The sequence below is a fragment of the Protopterus annectens genome, chromosome 3.part1, assembly GCF_019279795.1.
Source record: "Protopterus annectens isolate FY-2018-M chromosome 3.part1, PAN1.0, whole genome shotgun sequence".
Taxonomy (NCBI): Eukaryota; Metazoa; Chordata; order Ceratodontiformes; family Protopteridae; genus Protopterus; species Protopterus annectens.
In genome coordinates, this window is record NC_056732.1 from 1,582,353,943 (window position 1) to 1,582,369,886 (window position 15,944).

A 15,944-nucleotide genomic window follows, 5' to 3' on the forward strand; every position below is an offset into this window, starting at 1 on the left:
CAAAAGTTAAAGTATTGCAGAATACAGAGAATCTCACGGAGCAAGAGAAGCAATTGCAGAATGCAAAACAGAAAATAAGGGCTAACATTGATAATATGCATTAGTTTATAAGGACTGCTGCTAAGCAAGTGTTTTTGGCAACTACAGAGCATAAAAACGTTTAGCAGAATGACTCAGGCAACAGAAAGTAGAAAGGGTTGCTGCCAAGCTTAGGGACCATATAAAAAGGTATATAACAACAGATCATGTAGAGGTACTAGAAATATTTTGAAAATTTTATTAAAGTCTGTACAAAGCAGAGAAATTTGGAAATGAAAATGTACAATGGAAACGTTTATGGAAGAATGAAATATATCAAGGTTAGAGGAAGATGAGGCTCAATTATTAACAGTTAGGAATTCATACCTCTCAACCTCTTAACACGATAAATCTGGACAAAGACTTAAATAATGGGGGGGACAAAGGGCCAAAAATATGGACATTTTTTAAATACTGCTCTTACAAAGTTGATAGAATAACAGGTTTTGCATTGGCATGGATTTTCTGAAGGGTATGAAGTCTGAATCTCATATGTGTTATTATTTTCTGACTTTTGTCCTCAAATATTTAGCAATCGTTGGCCAAAAAAATCACAATTGTATGAGTAACAAGCCAATACTATTAGGCAAAGATCTTGACATTCTGCAAAAATCTGTACAGCTGAGAGGTATGGACTTAGGATAGAAGGAGATGAGATAAAAAATGATGTATAACCAATCCACAGGAAAGTCCCCAAGAATAGATGGTATTCCTGTAGGAGTTTGGAATCTAGAAGGGAAAAAACTGATAAATATCTGGAAGGTTTTGTTTAACAGTATTTTCAAAGGAGGAAAAGCACTAACATCTTGGAAGAAAGCGGTGGTAGCTGTAATACCTAAAGAGGGTAGAACCATCAGATCCAGCTTCATACATGCCCATTTCAATCCTAAACCATGGCTATAAAGTGTTTATGTCTATAATGGGTAAAATAATGGCAAAGGTTATACAAAATTGCGGGATATGGATCAATGTGGTTTTGTGGAGGGCAGGCAAACATTTGAAAACATTAACAGAACACTGATGATCCAGAGGGAAGCAGAATGTAAGAAAATACTATGTTGTTGCAGAGAAAGCTTTTGACAGAGTAAGCTAGGAGTTTATGAGCAGGGCAATGGAAGCATTTACAATAAGGTTGATTAAAAAAGATATATGAGGGACTGGAGATGAAAATTAAAGTGGGTGGGTTCCTCTCTGACAATTTTTGTTTGAGCAGAGGAACCAGGCAGGAGTGTCCTCTTTCCCCTTTGTTATTTGCATTATACTGAGAACAATTGGCAATGAAAATAAGGGACTCAGAAATTCAAGTATATAATTGGTATGGCAGTCAACAAAAGCTGGATGTATCTGCAGATGACATTATTTTATACTTCATAAAACCAAAAAAAGACATTTCAGTGGAGAGGAACATTTTTAGACCGTTTCAAATTTTTTTTTGGAATTCAAAATCAATGAAACTAAAACAAAGGCAATAATAGTAAATCATGTACCCACACATGAATTGGTTCAGCAATACCCATATTTATGGGGATATGATAAAATGAAGCATTTAGGAGTATGGATTAAAAATGATTCCTGTGTGACAGCTAAGGATATGGGGGCACATTCGAAACAAAATCTAATGCTTTTTTTTCTTGAGTACAGCCTCTGCATTGGGGCCATAGAGAAAGTCTTTGTCCAAAGGGGCATCCAGGAGGTTGGATTTGACATGCTCTGGAAGGGACTGCTCCATCAGCCAAGCATGTCTTCTGATGACAGAGCCTGTAGCTGCACCTTAACATCACAGCCACAGGACAAGGACTGTTTTGCTACCTGAGAACATGGATTACAAAGGTCCAATAACTCTTTTAGAGAGACTTATGTTCTCTATGCCCATCAGTTTCTGCTTCATCTGTTCCAGAATAATTTCTTCTTATTTAACCATGTGAAACTGGCAATTCAAGGCCCTCATAGGGAGGGTACCAGATGTCTAAACCTTTTTGCTAAATCTAAGGTCCTATATTCTTTATCTGTGGGCAAGGGGTTTTTGGAAGACCTAGCTATTGCTCCCTTAGGGCCAGGGGTCACAACCTCAGGGTCGGTTACACAGTTCTTGAAAAGATGTTAGTGTGACTCTAGAACCCTATAAAACCTGTCAGGCTTTCTAGGAGCAGGCGGCAGGGAGTCTGGTTTTAAAGGGGAGTCCTGAAATGCATAGTTCACTACCTCTACATCAGGAAGTATGGTGAGGGGTTTGTGTTCAAGGAAGTTAGGAAACTTCCTAATTCTTTTCTTTGAGGGTAGTCTGAGCTTCCCACTGGAAGTATTCCCTCAAGGTGCACAGCATTTCCCCATAGGAAATATCATGAGGAGGGGAGGCTGATAGGTTCTCCTCTAAGTCTGAATCTCTCAAAGGAGGAATGGAAGCATCTTCTTCAAAGGTACAGTCCTTCTGGTCACAATCATTGTCCATCTTAAAGGGATCAAAAAGGTTGTCTGGAGGGGTGTCCCTTTTTCTTTTATCAGGGATGACTCAGGGGGAGGCTGTATGGATCTAATCAGAGAGATTAGGTGTTAAGCCAATCTCATAAGATCCTGTTGGTAAGACTGGTAATGGGAGCCAGTAGGCCTAAGTTGGGGGTGGGAGGGAACTGCTTTTTTTATGAGTGGCCATAGGCTTAGGTTTGATGCCAACGTCTGATGCAGAACAGGAAACCGGCTCTCTTGGACAAAACGTTGCTGCAATGTCCTGGTGATGCGAAAAGCTGTATTCAATCTTAGTGCAGTCGTCGGAAGCCAAAGCCTACAAAGCATTCCTGGACCCAACCGATGAACTGAGTCATACGACCTGAAAAGGTGTAGAGGGACCAGAAGGCATGCTGCACTCCAAACAGGTCTCAACAGAGGCCTGCACCACCAACTCAATCACAGCAGGGTGCTGTGAAAACACCTCACCTTCTTCAGTGACAAGAAGCCTAGGAGGACTGGCAGATGGTGAAGTTTTTTCTTATCCTTTTTTCACTTAAAGATAGCTACTTCAGATCAATTGGCGGACTCCATAGGACATGGACAGCCTGACCTACTAAGGTGTCTAGCTAGAATCTTGGCACTAGGTCTAATGGTCCTGCTATTAAATCAAACACAAAAATGACAACTGGGAGTGTCGTGTTCTGGACTCAAGCAAGTCACACAAGAGGAATGGAAGTCCTGGTGTGCAATCTGTCACAACAGTGAAAATTATTAATTTTTTCCTGACATTAGTCAAACAATACATAAAAGGTTCCCCAATGGGGTATTTAGCTTTTTGGAGTCTTCTTTCTCTGGTGCAGACCGAATGATGCACTGAATGGCATTCTGCTTTGGGCTCTGATGCCAAGAAAGAACTGAGGTCATGGCGCCAGCCGACTCCCCTAATACCCAAGCATAGTGGCATAGCTGGCTCCTGCAGGAAAGAAAAAATTCACTGGTATTTGAGGTGGCCACGGCTTCCATGACAGGAAATCCCACAAGTTAGGACTGCAACCATGAAACACACACAAAAAAAAATCTACAGTTCCAAGCTTGTTTTCATTCCCAGTATGAACTAATCTGTGGTTTTACATTCATTCTACATTTGGATCAGCTTTATACTTTACAGTTTGCTACTTTTTAGACTGCTGCCGATTTCTGCATCAGTAAAATTACTACAATTGCAAACTTATACATTTGCTATTACAAGTGGTATGTTTACTAGGGATTCTATCTTCTTCCTGTTTTTTATTAACTAACATTGCTTAGACTTATTTAACTCACTTTTTCTTGCCTTAGCTCGCAATCCTCACAATCCGTTTTAGTACTCTAGAAATTAAAATAGCTTGTATAATGCAATGCATTTATTTGTTTACTTATTTGTTTTAATGCAGATTATTACAACTATGGACAGATTTATGGCTTTTTCTGAAAGTGTGACCAAGGTCATTCATGAGGGCAAATCTGTGCACACAGCATATTGCGACTTGGCAAAGGCTTTTGGCATAATCCCACATTCAGGCATTGCCGATAAACTTAGCAAACTGAATGTAAACCCCTTTGTTGTAAGATGGGTTTCCAACTGGTTCACAAACCAGACACAGACTATCAAAGTGGGTGACTCCACATCAACCAGCAGACCTGTTACCAGCAGGGTGCCATAGGGGTCAGTGCTGGGCCCCCAACTGTTTGGTATATACTTCTCAGAAGTTCAGGTCAAAACTAAAGGGTGTGGCTGACCAAGTCTGCAGACAACTGCAAATTAGGTGCGATCATTAAATCCCCAAATAATGTCAGTATATTCCAGGATGGTCTCACACAGACCAGCCACTGGTGTATTAGTTATGTTCTCAAACTAAATACAAAGAAATGCATCACCACTCTCTTCAGCACAATGTCCCTTCACACTATCAAATCAATAACAATACCTTAAGTACCCATGAAGTGGTAAGGAACCTGGAATTATAGGTTGACAGCAACCATAACTTCGACCACCATGTGTCTACCATTGTAAGAATAGCTTTCTTCGTAGCTCACTTGATTAGTAAATGCATCACCTTGAGAGCAAAAGAAGTTATAACTCCCCTATACTCAGCACTTATCCGTCCCACAATTGAGTATAAGGGTTCCAATCAGCAGACCGAAGACGCATGTTTTCAAATGCGTCTTGGTTGAACTGACAAAACCGAAACTGCAAAATATCGAAGTGGCATGTAAGCAAATTCTTTCCCTGGGAAAGAATTTGCTTGGCCATTTCGGTTCTTTGCCATTTTTGGCACTGTAGTGCGGTCTCGGAGTTGGTATATTTGAGTAGGGGGGTGTGGGGGCAAAGCCCCCCACTTAATCTCATGTTTTAATGTGCTTTTTTTTTTTGTTGTTGGAACAGCGATTTTTTTTCCCTTGGAAACTTGGAAACTGTTCTGACAGTTTGGTTTTGTAAGCTTTCACTTACATGAGGTCGATTAAGCACCGTTCGCTTACCTAAGCGTTCAGTGATCTAATATAGACCCGAGTATAACACCCCTTTTGGTATGTACTATACTAAGTATCTACAGCAATTAGAGAGACCTCAGAGGTTTATAACAAAGAAGATCAAGGGCCTCCAGCATATGCCTTGCATGGAACAAATAAAATCCCTGCCACTATATTCTGTATCATACAGAATTCTTAGGGAAGACTTATGCCTGGCCTACAGAGCAACTCAAGACCCAAACCTAATGAACTTACTGCATACCTGTAAATCAAATGGGTCTAGGGCTACCCCTTCCATGGACTTAAATATAGCCTGCGACTTAAACGACTGCCACATCTTTGGAACAGGCTACCAATTCATGTGAAACAAAGCACCTCTATGACATTGTTTAAGAGGAATCTGGATGAGTGGATGGGGCACCGTAAATTCTTACTGGGGATAGCGCCTCACAATCCTCCTGGATATGGGCAGTCATCACTAAATGCAATCTTGGGTATTGATTAACCTCTATGGTATTTCATTGGTTGAAACGGATAGGCTTAAAATGACCTCTGGGTCGATAGCCTAGTAATCTCCTATGATTCTATAAAAAGCTTACTTTATGCATTCTCAAAGCAATAAGCAGATATGTCCACCACAGTTACAGGTCTGTTATTCCATACTATTAGCATAGCAATGCAGCCTGGTGAAAAAGCACAGCAGCAAGCATATAGGAGTGCATTATTTCTTATAAAACATACATCTGGAGCATTGTTATGAGCAAGCTAATATTCCAGATTTATTTTGCTGTGTTCAATGCATTTTACCTCTCAACACATTCACTCAAGAATTTTGGCAAAGTCAATAATGGTGGGGGAAAAGTTGCAAAAGTATAGATATTTTAATTACTACTGTAATTTGCTTAAAATGTTAAAAGACCACATTTTCATCAATATGCATTTTCTGAATAATAAGTGTATAGCATGGCTGACTTCCTCTTTTCTTTAGGGATTTACCAGAAAATCAAAAATGTTATGAGGACTAGGCAAAATCAGGAATGTTCTGCAAAAGTATGGACAGATAATCGCATAAAAGTTAAAACGTTCAGTAAGAGAAGAAACACTAACTTCAATAAATCTTAAAAAAAGCTTTTATAATGCAAAAGCACAAGAGAAACTTTACTAAAACAAATACTGATAACTTTTGTCTTATATTTTATTATGTACTTCAGGAAGACTCAAGCTCTCACTATTGCCTTTTATAAAACATTTCTCCTGCTTTTGCATTTGATACAACCATAGGACAATAGGTGGATTTACAGCTTAAAAAAAACGTTACAAGTTTAAATGGTGCCATTTCACAGCAGCTGCAGCTCCATTTTTGTATACTGTTTTCATAATAATGCTTGCCAGCAAAACAGTAGCAGCAGGGACTTTTAAGTGATTTTTCTTTTAGTTAAAGTAAATCTGGAGCACTGCTACAAGCAAACTGATGCTCCAGATTTTTTCTTATTATTCCAGACATTTTACTAAACTAAAAGATAAAAACAAACAGTGAGTGCGTTTATACTGCGTACTATAAATTTCAGCCTAATAAAATGTGCAATGAAATCTGAAATGTAAGCAGTCAGTTTAAAGAAGTGTTTCTCGTGCTTTTGGATTATACAATCCTTTTTTTCCTTTGTTTTCTTTTTTAATGTGATGCATTTCCATCATAACCATATGTGGTTTTATAAATAATAAAGACCTGGACTTTAGCAGATGCTGCTTTGCCACCATTTTTGACATTTCAGTACCACAATGCTTTGTCAGAGATGGCCTGCATCAGTCACACCTAGGATTCCGGATTATGGCTAAGGCTCTTGCTGCCCCTATAGTGCCTTTTTTAGGCAAGGTTCAAATGACAAATTCACCACCATAACAGGAACAGGCTAGCAAAAACCGAGGGTAATGCCACTCAATTCTAAAAGTTTAAATCTCAAAATGCACTCCCTCGAGGCACTCCTTAAAATGGAGAACATCGATATCTGTGCAGTGATTGAGACCTGGTTCAAGGCTCCAGACAGCACCCCTGCATTACCAGGCTATAACTCATACCACACTTTTCAGCCACCTAACCTGGACTGAAACACCAAAGGCGGACGTGTGTCCATATTCATTAAGGATATCCACACCTCCAGGCTAGTTGTTCAACATAATGCATCCGAGGTTTATCCAAGTGCAACTAACTCTGGGCAAAACTGCAATCCAAATTGTAGCTTGCTACAGATCCCCCACCATGCTCCAGGATTCCCACTCCTCTTTTCTTGATATACTGGAAAATATTAGGGTTCAACCAAACACCCTAATAATGGGCGATTTCAACTACCGCACCATTAACTGTGAAAACTACTCATGTACCAACTCCTTCGCTCAACGCTTTCTGGAATTTATAAATTCCAATGCCCTGGATCAACTTATCCACACCCCCACCTGGGGCAACAATATCCTAGACCTAGTCATTACCAACATGAGTGACCGGTGTTCCACACCTGAAGTCAACTCCTCGTTGGTCAGATCCAACCATAAACTAATCACCCTAGATATCCACCCCCCCATTAAGGAAACCACTGTAAAACATTTCTCCAAAGCCAACTTCATGCTTCTTAAGACAGAAGTGGCGAACTTCATGACACCCATGCAGATGGACAATACAGTTACGAATGCTGAATCCTACACAGATGCACTCTATAAACACTTATGCAAATGGATGGATCATGCTATCCCAAACAGAACCAAGATGCTATCCTCCAAAAAAAGGAAGCCAATCTGGTGGCCTCCTGCTATAAACAAACTCTAGAACAGAAGGAAGAAACTGTTGCAAAAGAGAGTAAAATCCCATGAGTGGAAGAGTTCCCTGGTCAGCCTCAGTAAGAAGCTGAGATCCATTATAAGATCCTCCAAAGCTAGCTACAAAAACAAAATTGCCACTGATTCTAGGGACAACCACAAACCATTCTATAGCTTTGTCAAGAATCTCAGTGGCAACACTCAGATCTGCTCTGAGTTACAGCACAACGGCATGAAAATTACAGGACCAACTGATATTGCCAACATCCTGGCAGATAGGTTCAGTGCTAAGGTAACCCCCCCCCCACCCCCTAAAGGGCCCATATCTATACAGGAAGAATGCAGAGTTCCTGTAATCACAACTACGCAGGTAAAAGCTGCACTCTCTAAAGCCAAAAACACAGTATCCATGGGACCGGACAACATTCCAGGCTGCGTTTTATACCAACTTCAGAAAAACTGGCTCCCCCCATAAGCACCATATTCAAACATAGTCTCACATCAGGCTTTGTGCCCACTGAATGGCACACAGCAACATTTATTCCACTCCACAAAGGGGGAGCCACCACTGATCACGGGAACTATCGCCCTATTAGCCTGACAAGCCTGGTCTGTAAGGCCATGGAACGTATCATCATGGAACTCATAGACAAAGACATTGGTAACCTCCAAACACTAGACCCCACCCAGTTCGGATTTGTGAAAGGCAGATCATGCCACCTGAACCTGATCAACTTCTTTGAGGCAGTCACCAAAGCTGTAGACAAGGGTAAGGTGGTTCACACAGCCTATCTTGACCTTTCTGGAATTATAGCTAAACTCACTAAACTAGGTATAAATCCCTATGTTACAAGATGGGTTGCCAACTGGCTCACTGACAGAACCCACACTGTAAAAGTTGCAGACTCCAAATCTAACTTCAAACCAGTGACAAGTGGAGTACCACAGGGTTCAGTCCCGGGAACTCTCCTGTTTGGTATCTACTTCTCTGAAGCACAGGCTAACACAGAAGGTCTTTGGCTAATGAAGTTCACAGATGACTGCAAACTAGGAGCCATAGCTGAGTCCCTAAATGATGTGGACATCTTACAGAAAGGCCTCACTGAGACAGATGCCTGGTGTCAGAGCCATGGCCTCAAGCTCAATGCCAAGAGGTGCACTGTCATCTCCTTTGGTAAAAACTCTGTACCAATGAACTACCACATAGATGGCAGTCTACTTAATGCAGAATGTGTGATAAGACACCTTGGGACCTAGGTGGACAGTAGTCTCTCCTTTGATAATCACATCACCACAGTAGTCAGGAAATCCTTCTACATGGCACACCTCATCACAAAAGGGTTCTCATCCAGGAAAAAAGAGGTCATTGTTCCCCTCTACTCGACACTCATTAGACCCATTATAGAGTACCACGCCCCTTTTGGAATGTACCTCACAAGACAACTGCAGCAACTGGAAAGGCCACATAAATAAGTACCTCACAAAGAGGATTACTGGCCTCAAACAGATGCCCTACACTGACCATCTCAAAAAACTCCAGCTTTACTCCATAGCATATCGCCTACTCCAAGGTGATCTCTGCCTAACATATAAAGCTATGTCAAACCCAGAGCTGTTGGGCATGCTACACCTAAAGAAATCCCAATCCCTCTGAGCTACATGCTCTAGGGACCTAAACCTTGTCACCACAATAAACAGGACATGCTGGAGGGATAGATTCCTGTCCCAGAGACTTCCCATACTCTGGAACATGCTACCCATCTATGTCAAGCAAAGTTTCTCATTAGCACTCTTCAAGAAAAATCTTGATGAGTGTGTGGGAAATAGGAAATACACCCTGGGATCACTTCTGTGGCTCTGCTCGACAGGGGCACAGGAAAATAATTTTCTTGGGTGACGTAAGCCAGGGAACCTTGTTGGCTAGGCTTACTTAGGCCCTTGTGCTGATAGCCTAGTACTTACCTACGAACCTTTGTTTCTTTTACTAAATTTTCATCAGTAAAGGAACACAGTTATATACAAACACTAACAGCAGCCTACTTATGACCTGGAAATAATTGCACAGTGTTGCTTGGTAATGTGTTCTTTTATCATTGATGAACAGGATGCAGCTAACGTACTATACCTTTGCCAGTAACTGAATGCATTTGTACCTAGGGTAGCCATCATTGCAAATGCTTAATCTGTTTCCATTTTTTTTAAATGGAAACGTGAGATTTTGCAGTACAAACCATTAGCACAACCAATGCAAAGGACCATCAGTTTTTGTCCAAATAAAAAGCAGGCTTGCGGAGTTTGAGGCATTTCTGGTTCACCTATTTTTTTAACACCTTTACTGAATTATCATTTAAGAACTTACCGTAGTGGTAGATGTCCCTCTCTTCTCTGTTGCAGTATTCTCTCCAACCCTCCTTCCCCACTTCCTGTGGTTCTTGGATGTACTGACTCTCTGTTCCTTGGACTGTCTCTCCACTTGGGACTTCAGTTCTGAGGATGGTGCATGTGTACATCACTTTTATGGCCTACGTCCGATTGTTGCCTACATGAGACACACCATGCACCCCACAGTAGTAAAAAACGTTGGTATACTGGCCAACATGGGGTCGCTTGGGCAGGCAACTCCCTCATGTAAAAAATATTACAACAGATAAGAGCAGGACATCTATTGTTATCATAGGTTCTTACACAACTATCCTGTATCAAAGCATGTAGTGGGATGTACTTGTACCCCCACATGCAGAGAGGTGGCTGTGGATCTAGCAGTGAACCAGAGAGGTATCTTCCCTTAAATCTGGTCACATCTCCTGGGAAGTGAATGTCTTCTATTATCCACTCCTCTGCATTATGAGTCTTTTCTTGTCATAGTTTTCCTGGAGGAGTGAACCTTGAAAATCGACTTGCTTGCTTCATAAGAGAATGGTGTGTTCCCCGTATTTTGCTAGAGTCAGCAGGATAAGGGGACTTAATAGTGGATGCATCCTGCTTCTCATGGTGGGGGGAATTCCTCTGCAGTTTTCTACCATGCTTTCTAAATCCCATGTCTTATGTTTTCTGGGATAAAAGACCAAAGAAAGACGTGTTTTCAGGCTTTGGTTCTACCTCATAACATTTTATTTATTTATTTTACATTTGTTTACCGGGCTAGTCTAGCTGAATACATGTCCATTTTCAGTAGAGGCCCGAGGAGTTAAGCTCCAGAGTTTCAGAAGAAGTACATTTACTATATTACAAGAAAGTAAGGGAAAACGATATGCAAAGAGTACACACAAAAATGAGCCAAAAGATTTACAAGCAAGGTTATACAGTTAACAATATAAAAGATTAACAATATAAAAATTTTTTTTTTGACTTTTTCTTTAGATGTCTTAACCCTACTAGACTTCTGGGCAGGTGGCTTGGAAATGATTAAATCTGACAAGAAACATTCCTCATCAGATTTACTCTGCCTCATTGAATGTCTCCTTTTGGGTGCAGAAATATTCTGTGATTCTGTTCATTAGATCATTGTTAAAACATTTCTCACATTTAGGGCTTCACCACTAGTGTCCCATCTGTCTGACCCATATTCAAGAGTTCAGGAGCTTTTCCTGGCACAATGATATCAGTGCAGAATATATGTTCTTCTCTTCACTTGCTGCAGTATTCTTAACTTGAGGGATCTCCTGCCCGAAGGTGACCCAACGTTGGTCAGTATACAAAAGTCTTGTTCTACTGTAAGGTACTTGGGATGTTGCACATAGGCTGCTTTTGAACATAGGGCATAAAAGCAGTGTACACATACACCACCCTCAGAACGTTTGTGCCACCAGTCAAAATGTCATGCCAACTATCAGTGTAATCGTTACAGCATTTGCAAATTCAGCTTTTTCCAGATAAGTGTCCTGTTGGGGAATTTTTTCTCTTACTACTGTTTTTGGTTATGTCTTCCAAGAAGAGCAAGTGCCATTGTGGAAGACAAATTCCACACAAGAACAGCCATTCTCAGTGTCCCTTTTGTTTGGGCCCTAATCACAACCACAAGTGCTATAGCATTTACCAGTCCATCATTCCAAAGACTCTTAGAAGCAGGCTTTCGTTTCTTGCTATAAATTTAGAGAACCAATGGCTTAAGCTACTAGCCAAGTGTATGGAGGGTACTTCTGGGTCTGATGCCAAGCTGGTGAAGCACAAGGCCAAGAAACCTGGGCCTGTAGCTTCCACTGTACCTGCAACATCAGACATTTCTCCTAAGGTGATTATCAACCTGGAGGTTCATCCAACTTCAGGCATGGATTCACAGGCCAAGCCCAATTCTAAGGCTGCCTTGACTTAGGTCGTGAGCACTTCTGTGGAGATCAAACAGACATTCGACCAGGATGTCATGGGGAAAATTTGGCTTGGAACTATGAGGGCCCTGGGGGGGGGTGCCTCATACCCAAGCAAGGGAAGAGTTACAGTCTGATACCCACAGAGTCAGAATTGCCGGAGCCATGTCAGACTCAAAACTGGTTACAAGTGGTGTCCCACAAGGCTCAGTCCTGGGACCTCTCTTGTTCGGTATATATTTTTCCGAGGTACAGGCAAACACGGGAGGACTGTGGCTGACCAAGTTCGCAGATGACTGCAAACTGGGTGCCATAATTGACTCTCCAGCTGACATGAGCATTCTTCAAAAAGGTATCACAGAGATGGATAACTGGTTCCAGAGCCATGGCCTAAAGCTAAATGCCAAAAAGTGTATAGTCATACCCTTTGGCAAAAACAAAGTGCCCACAAATTACCACATAGGTGGTCACCCATTAAGTACGGAGGAAGTAATTAGGGACCTGGGAACCCAAGTTGATAGTAATCTCTCCTTTGACAACTACATTGCCAAAGTGGTTAGAAAGACCTTCTATATAGCCCACCTTATCATGAAAGGATTCACATCTAGATCAAGGGAGGTCATCGTGCCCCTTTATTCATCCCTCATCAGGCCCATAATAGAATACAATGCCCCATTTGGGATGTACCTTACCAGACATCCTGCAGCAACTAGAAAGACCCCAAAAGTACCTCACAAAGTGGATCAAGGGACTCAAAGAGATGCCATATGCTGCTCGGTTAAAGAAACTCCAGCTCTACTCAGTTTTATACCGCCTACTTAGAGGCGATCTATGCCTGACATATAAAGCTATGTCCAACCCAGAATTAATGGACATGCTCCACCTCAAAAAATCCAAATCCCTGAGAGCCATGCACTCGAGGGACTTGAACCTCAGCACAGAAATAAATAGGACATGCTGGAGGGACACATTCATAACCCACAGGCTCCCTTCACTCTGGAATAGAATCCCGGTCCATGTTAGGCAGAGCCCCTCACTGACTCTCTTCAAGAGGAATCTTGATGAGTGGATGGGGGATCATAGGTTTACCCCGGGGATTACTTCTGTGTCACTGCTAGATAGAGGCACAGTAAACTAACCTTAAAAAGGGCACAGTAAACTCAAAATCAAAGGGTGGCAAAAGCCAATCACACTCTGGCTAGGCTTATAAATGCCCCAGGGCAGATAGCCTAGTATGACCCTATGAATCTATGAACCTATGATACAGTTGAATGTAGGCCTTCATCCAGTCCTCCAGCATTGCATAGGATCATTTTGCCTGCACAGGAAAAAAAAAAAGAGTATAAGCAAGGTCTTTTCAGATTGGCAGGCCTTTTCTCAAAGTTTAGTCCAGGCCTTCATGGCACTCAAACCTCCTTCCTGTCAGCCTGCTCCTACAGCTGCTTCTCAACCTTCTCAAAAAAGAATGGAGAAAATGACTAATCTGATGAGTTTTCCTCTGATAGAGTAATCTCTGGATTATTTCAGGAAAATCCCTTCCCCCTAAGAATGTTTCCCCTAAAGAGGAGTCAGTAGGTGCTGACTCCACAGTGGAGAAGTTATTCTTTAGGGAAACTCTCCTGAAAATGGGAGACATTTTAAATGTGATGCTTCACAAATTTCTGAAGTCCAGAAAAGATATCATCAACTACTATAAGCTGATGTCCCTGGCCCCTGTGCAGTTTCTCCTGTGCATCCTGCATTTCTGGATGCTTTTCATAATGCTTCACAAACTCCAAACTTCCCAGGCCCCCACCCCTAAGAAGCCAGACCACTTCTACAAGATCCCTGAGGATTGTAAATACCTCTTCAGCTGCCCTGCACACAGACCCAGCAGTTATTTCTGTAGCTACAGACAAACCTTCTAGGGTGGTTCTGTGACTATTGGAGGTATTACCAGCCATGCCAGAAGAAGTGGGGTAGTGGATGTGTAACATATGCCAGCTAGCTGGAATTTTGTAAATAATTATATGTCATTTGTATATTGAACTGATTTGTACAGATGCTTGTGCTGAAAATGTATTTGTGTAGTTTGCTTGTGTTAAAATGCATCAACAGTATGCCCTGCTGGAAGGAAAATAAATGTACATGTATTATTATAACTGAATTAAATGTATATGTTTTAACAGCATATACTGGGAGAGAAGAGGTTAATGCACCTGACTTTGAAAAACTGTTCTTGAAATTAAATTACTTTATGGGTTGTCATAAAGTTGTTATCCCATATTTTTGAATGGAGCCAGAGACACAATATATGTGCTAGAGAATAGGTTGTAGCTTCTTTAGGAAGCGTGGAATAGTTTTATGGTTTTATGACTTCCAGCAGTTGCACCACATCTGAGCAATGCTCTTGTGTGTATTATTGACAAGTAGGTGCTAAAATCCTGGCAGCTTCTAGTGTTGGTGATAGCATGGGAAACAGAGTCAGATAACCAGATGAATGTGATGTAATTCTGTGCAGAAATAATGTTTTAATATTAGAGGTGAATGAAGTCTCAATAGCATTCTGTATTCTGTCTTGGATCTGATAACAAGGACCACTCGCCCATCTTGCCTTGCTCTATTCAATAAGTAGGAGCAGTAATTCTTTTAGTCAGTCAGGAAGAGATAGTGAGACTAGCTAAATACTGTTTTTCTATAACTGTGTGAAACTTTCCATCTGTGTTATTTTCAATATTTCCTGTGACTGACACTCTGGTGTTTACTGTAAGTAGATAATTAAATATATTTAAACATTTCATTGTGGCTGGTCTTTTTAGAAGAATATTTAAGTTTTGAGAGCATTTGAATATATTTATTTGGTGATAACTCTGGCCATTCCTGAAAGCCTTGCTGCTGGTCAAACTACTATTTGTATTAGTATCAGTTGTACACAGTATAATTGGGTACCCTTGTAAGAGCCTTAAAGTAGCTGGCAGGGCTTCTGGTGGCACTCCTAACTACCTTATAGATTGGGCAGAAGGGGGCACAGCAGGTGAATCTCTGCCAGCCATGTGCAGGTGTGCGTGTGTGTGAGCAAATCAAATCTCTGTGTGTGTCAGCTGTTTGGAGAAGGGACACAAAGCACTGGTTTCACAGAGAGGGTGTGGGAGGACTTAGCTTGGAACCCCAACTTAGGACTCAACTCTAAGCTGCTCCAATGGGGAGTCTTATTGGGGGTCTGGACAGATATAGAGAGGAACCAGCCCCAGGACTAAGCGTGTTCCGTATGTACTCTTAAGGGAAACTGTGCTTGATGCAGAGAAATCTACATCAGGAAACACTGTGTGTACCCATTTGTATTCCAAGTGACCTTCCCTCTCCAGTTTCCGTGATGAGGATTCAGGTGTCTTGACTACTGAGTGGGGATGTCACAGCTCAGACAAAGAGAGCATAACCCTGGAGAGACTGGGTAAAAAGGCCTGTACATCAGCCACCTTGGCTTTTAGGGCAGCCAGTAGCATTGTCACCTCACAGCAAGAGGTTTTCTGGTTTGATTCTTGGCTGGGGTGCCTCCTGTGTGGAGTCTGCAAGTCCTTTCTGCATTCATGTGGGTTTCCTCTGGGTGCTCCAATTTCCTCCCATGTTACAGAGACATGCGTCTGGAGTGTTTCTCCCCGGCCCTCCACTGAAAATTGGCTTTGTTCCAAGTCGGACTTTCCCGGTTAACAAATATTAAATAAAAAAAAAAATAAAATAAAATTGCCAGACACATATGACTAAGTACTCCTTAGAACTTTTGTTTCATGCATCTAGTGCTGTTGCAGACATTCCAGACTC